Source organism: Saccopteryx leptura, chromosome X (genome assembly GCF_036850995.1).
Source record: "Saccopteryx leptura isolate mSacLep1 chromosome X, mSacLep1_pri_phased_curated, whole genome shotgun sequence".
Taxonomy (NCBI): Eukaryota; Metazoa; Chordata; class Mammalia; order Chiroptera; family Emballonuridae; genus Saccopteryx; species Saccopteryx leptura.
The window spans coordinates 112,236,680-112,242,679 of NC_089516.1; the positions used below are offsets into that span (position 1 = coordinate 112,236,680).

The following is a 6,000-nucleotide window of genomic DNA, read 5'->3' on the forward strand; positions in this document are numbered from 1 at the left end:
TATCTATCTAGCTACTTATCTGACATGAAAATATCTCCAACATATATTTCACCCATAAAGTGTAAAAGCAAAAGCAAAATAGCATGCACAGTGTGATTCCCTTTATGTTTCTTTCTTTTTTAATTAATTAATTTATTTATTCATTTTAGAGAGGAGAGGGAGAGAGAGAGAGGAGAGACAGAGAGAGAGAAAGGGGGGAGGAGCTGGAAGCATCAACTCCCATATGTGCCTTGACCAGGCAAGCCCAGGGTTTTGAACTGGCGACCTCAGCATTTCCAGGTCGACGCTTTATCCACTTTATGTTTCTTAAGCATATGTAAAAATATATATATAAGCATGCCAATTTTTTTTTCTGAAAGGATGCATACAAAACTATTACCAGTTATTACCTATGGGAAGGGAAGTGAGGGAAGAGCTGAGGGGTGTGGGGAGGGGCAGGGCATGAAACACAGGGAAGGCAAGGGGGACTTTAAGTGTTGTGATTTAGAGAGGAGAGTTCTGTCTACTTGGGCTCAAATCCAGATTCTGGTACTTCATAGCTTGGTACTCTTGGGCAAGTTACTTAACCTCCTTTATTTTTCAGTTTCTTCATCCATAAAATGGAAATAACAATATTTATTTCATAAAATAAATATTCACTCTGAGAATTCAATGCATTAATATATCAAAGCACTTGCAATGGTGCTTGACTTAGAGTAAGTATTCAGTAGAAACTATTATTATTGTTATACTTCTGTGTTGTTTAGTGTTATATGATATAAGAATATTAATTTTTTCCTCTGAAAAATCTTAAAAGAAGGAGCTAGTATATATAGAAAGGGGTTGAAGATATAAGAGACAGGTAATAATAGACTGAGTAAGGTAATGAGTACCCATACAAAAATGGGATTTGGAACACAGATAGAGGAACTAAACCTAGATTGAAAGTGGGCTATCTCTCATTTTAACAGTAGAAAAATGGCTGTAAGTGTGTTACTACTTTGGTAGTAGTAGGTAGTAGAAAGTTGGTTTCCTATGTGAAGACTTCTGGAGGAATTAAGAAGTACAAATTGGCAGTTACAAAATAGTTACAGAGATGTCAAGTACAGCATAGGGAATATAGTCAATAATATTGTAACAACTATATATGGTACCAGGTGGGTACTAGACATACTGGGGGATCATTTCGTAAGTTACACAACTGTCTAACCACTATGCTGTTCAACTGAAACTAATATAAAATTGATTGTCAGCTGTAATTGAAAAAATAAAAAATAAATAGAGGTGAGTTATTTCCTAATATTTAAGGGACTGGTGAGGACTTGGAGTTTTGAGCAGAATGAAGAAGCTTTGAAAGAAAAATTGGGCGAAAAAGAGAGTGAGCTGAAAACATGGAAATATTCCTGGGGACAGTTGAACATCCACTTGAGATTGGCAACCATGAATTCAGAGTGGTACCAGTTTATTCAACCGTGTGACTTTTCTTTTGCAATGTTTATCAAGTCAACGGTGGAGAGCAAAGGATGTGACCCAGATGCGAGAATCTTCAGTGAATGAATAGAGGACAGCAAAGAAGGGGTTGAGGTGTGACCAAAGGTTTTAAACTCAGAGGAAGAAGACTCAAGGTTTTTTTCTCTTTTCTTATCATAATAATTTTATTCTTCTATTTTTCAATTACATTTGACATTCAAGAGTATTTTGTGTTATTTTGGGGTGTACAGCATAGTGGTTAGATAATCATATACTTTGTAAACTGTTCCTCTCACTATTTCCAGTATATAGTTATTACAATCTATTGACTATATCCCCTAAAGCTGTACTTTACATCCCATGACTATTTTGTAACTGCCAACTTGTACTTCTTTTTTTTCCTACAGAGACAGAGAGAGAGTCAGAGTGAGGGATAGACAGGGACAGACAGACAGGAATGGAGAGATGAGAAGCATCAATCATTAGTTTTTCGTTGTGCATTGCGACATCTTAGTTGTTCATTGATTGCTTTCTCATATGTGCCTTGACCGCGGGCCTTCAGCTGACTGAGTAACCCCTCGCTTGAGCCAGAGACCTCGGGTCCAAGCCGGTGAGCTTTTTGCTCAAACCAGATGAGCCCACGCTCAAGCTGGCGACCTCGGGGTCTCGAACCTGGGTCCTCAGCATCCCAGTCCGACACTCTATCCACTGCGCCACCGCCTGGTCAGGCCAACTTGTACTTCTTAATCACTTCACGTTTTTCACCCAGCCCCCAACTCCCTTTGACATCTGTCAATCTGTTCTCTGTATCTATGAGTCTATTTACATTTTGTGTTTTAGTTTATTTTGTTCATTAGATTAAAAATATAAGTGAAATCATATGGTACTTGTCTTTCTCTGACTGACTTATTTCACTGAGCATAATACCCTCTAGGTCTATCCATGCTGTTGCAAATGGTAAGATTTTATTCTTTTTATGGCCAGGTAATAGTCCATTGTATATGTGTACCACAACTTTTTTATTCACTCATCTACTGATGGACACTTGGGTTGCTTCCATATCTTGGCTACTGTAGATAATGCTTCAATGAACACAGGGATGCATATATTCTTTCTAATTAGTTTTTCAGGTTTCTTTGGATATATTCTCAGAAGTGGAATTGCTGGGTCATAAGGCAGTTCCTTTTTTTTTTTTTTTTTTTGAGGAAACTCCATACTGTTTTTTCCAATAGTTGCACCAATCTGTATTCCCACCAACAGTGCATGAGGGCTCCCTTTTATCAAAATTGTCATCAACTCTAGTTGTTTGTTGAGTTATTTATGATGACCATACTGATAGGTGTGATACATTGTGGAGTTTTTTGAGAGATACAAACAGAGACAGAGAGTGATGAGAAGCATCAACTCATAGTTGCATCACTTTAGCTGTTCATTGTTTGCTTTTCATACATGCCTTAACCAGTGGGCTCAAGCCAAGCCAGTGACCCCTTGCTCAAGCCAGTGATCTTGGGCTCAAGTCAGCAACCGTGGGCTCAAGCCAGCAAGCAACCATGGGCTCAAGACAGTGACAATGGGATCATATTGATGATACTACACTCAAGTCAGCAACCCCATGTGTAAGCTGGCCAGCCTGTACTAAAGCCAAATGAGCCCATGCTCAATCTGATGACCTCAGGGTTTCAGACCTGGGACCTCAGTGTACAAGGTCAACACTATCCACTGTGCCACTGCTGGTCAGGTATACTGTAGTTTTAATTAGCATTTCTTTGATGATTAGTAATGTTGAACATCTTTTTATGTCTGTTGGCTATCTGTACGTCCTCCTTAGAGAAGTGTCTAGAATCAATTATTTTTATTTTTATTTTTTAACCTGAGGGTGAAGAAGATGTTGTCTGGAAGTTGTAGCGCATCTGGAAGAAGATGCCCACCTCACCTCCTCACTCTACAGTACATGCATTGTATTGGTATGAATCACTTTCACTTGAAAGGGTTGTAAGGGAAGCTCCATCTTCATGGGAAAGCCAGAATATCAGTGGATATTCAGAGATGAGTTGGGGAACTTGTTAATCATGGTGTCCAGAAGGCACAGCAGAAGCACCTGGAAGTTAAAGTAGAAATGAGAGGTCAGGTGAGGTGGAAAAGAAGCACAGGGAAATATGGGAATGGGGTTAGAGGACAGCAATAACAACAATAATAGCAATTTAATAATAACAATAACAATTTAATAATGCTTTGCGTGTATTATCTCACTTCCATAAAGTAGAGACTTCATTTTACAGATGAAAAGATAGTCACAGAATTTACTTACTTTCCCAAGGTCCTATAGCAAATAAGTTGAACTGGGTACTTGCATATTGGGTAATGACAAAGGAAACAGGGATGTGAGTGAGGCTCAGTGGATTTAGCTTATCACAAGTTTGGCAAGATGGTTAGTCCTTACAGTCTTCTGATAAATAGAGGGATTTCAGCTCTTTCCAAATTTACCTGTGTTTGGGACTCAAGGTGGGAGCTGCTGTGTCATTGGTGTTTCTTATATTGCTCAGTATGGAAGAGTCCAGGCAGAGGCCAGGCTATGTATTTTCTCACATGTGCTCCCCAGAGTAATTGATGATGGGGACAGTGGTGTAATTCTTAAGTAAGTCTTGTCCTTGTGGGAAATATAAAATCAGCCACAGGGGGCTCTAAGGTGTGAGACCGAGAGGCAGTTTGTGGGAAATGTGACCCTAATGGAAGACTTCATGGGCTGAATATTCATAGACATGTGAGGCCCAGCAGGAGTCTGGCAGTGGCCCAATTCTTTCTTGCAGGGAAAACAACTTTTCCAGCGTTCAAAGCTGAGGTCTACCTCCTAAAGAAACCTTTCTTTATTGGACACCCTGAAGTTCCCGGTGCCACATTTCTTGCTCAAGGAAGCTTATAAGGATGAAAAGGAGGCCTACTTCAAACTTCTTTGGGCAGCATTTTATAGTCTTATGTCAAGATGACCCTAGAAAATCATTTCAAAATTCTAAGACGGCAGATACAATCATTAACTATGTAATGCTTGTGCTAAGATTCTTATTGTATGTATGATAGATTTGGGTTTTCTGTGTTCTGTGCTGCATGTGCATTGATGACCCTTGTAAAATAAATCACACAGAACACTTATGCCCAAATTATAGTACAGAACATGGATTTCTAAAACATAAAGGTCATTTCTAACTATTCAGTGTATGAATAAATGAACTTTATTATTTTAATTTTTGAAGAACTTTATTTTGAGGTATTTCTTCTCTTATGACATATTGTTTATTGTAATGATGAGTTATTTGAAGATGGGTCCTTTTGGGGGAGAAAAACCCCAATTATAACCTTGGGAAAACAGAATCCATTTTATGATACCATTTACAACACCAAACCAGAAACACATTGTGATGAGAAGTGGGCCCTGCTTATGTATCTGTGTAGGTGGGTTATGATCAAAGGTATTCATGTATACATATAGAACTCAATATACCACTAATACTAATGACCTAATTGACATTTGCTTTAACTCAGATTCAGTTTCTGTGATTATCAGAGTGTATTAAAGTGGATTAAAATATGTGTGTACATCACCTGAAATTAATATATTATCAAACGTCAATTGTAATTGAAAAATAAAAAAATTAAAAATGTATGTATGTACATATAGTTGTATGTTTATTCCCATGCATATGGGATTTGACATCATTTAGACAATGTCTAAGTTTTACAGAATTAAAAGTTAGCTATCATTTCTTTCTTTCTTTTTTTTTACAGAGACAGAGAGAGAGTCAGAGCAAGGGATAGACAGGGACAGAGAGAGATGAGAAACATCAATCATTAGTTTTTTGTTGCGACAGCTTAGTTGTTCATTGATTGCTTTCTCATATATGCCTTGATCGTGGGCCTTCAGACCGAGTAACCCCTTGCTCCAGCCAGCGACCTTGGATCCAAGCTGGTGAGCTTTTGCTCAAACCAGATGAGCCCATGCTCAAGCTGGCAACCTCGGGGTCTCGAACCTGGGTCTTCCGCATCCCAATCCGATGCTCTATCCACTGCACCACTGCCTGGTGAGGCTAGCTATCATTTCTAACACTGCAAATATTCAGCATAATACTTAAAAATTTTTTTAATTATTGATTTTACAGATACAGGAAGGAAGAAAGAGAAACATCAATTTGTTGTTGCACTTATTTATACATTCATTACTTGATTCCTGTGTGTGCCCTGACCAGGGATGGAACCTGCAACTATGGTGTATGGGGACCTTGCTCCAATCAACTGAGCTACTGAGCAGGTCCCAGCATAATACTTCAAAATAAGTCTAAAATTAGTAGGTTTCTCAAGCCAAAATTCAAGAGATTAGGAAGTCCATCTAGGTGTTATTCATTTTGGGGTCCACCAAGTTAAATTTTATTTACTAGTGCAATATATAGTTATTACATTATATTGTATATAGATAGAATATATAGTTATTACATTGTATTGTATATAGATAGAATATAAGTTATCTATTTTTACTCATTGTAAACTGCTTAATAGTAACTG

At 38.1% G+C, this 6,000-nt stretch overlaps 1 long non-coding RNA gene across 1 annotated transcript in view; it reads left to right on the forward strand.

The window, feature by feature from the left end:
• Window positions 1-4,453, forward strand: part of LOC136385547 (uncharacterized) — a 47,677-nt gene extending 43,224 nt beyond the window's left edge. The window contains exons 2-3 of the long non-coding RNA XR_010747840.1: window positions 3,325-3,413; window positions 4,257-4,453. This is a non-coding gene — a long non-coding RNA (uncharacterized lncRNA). The remainder of the gene's footprint in view (window positions 1-3,324; window positions 3,414-4,256) is intronic.
• Window positions 4,454-6,000: the final 1,547 nt, after the last annotated feature.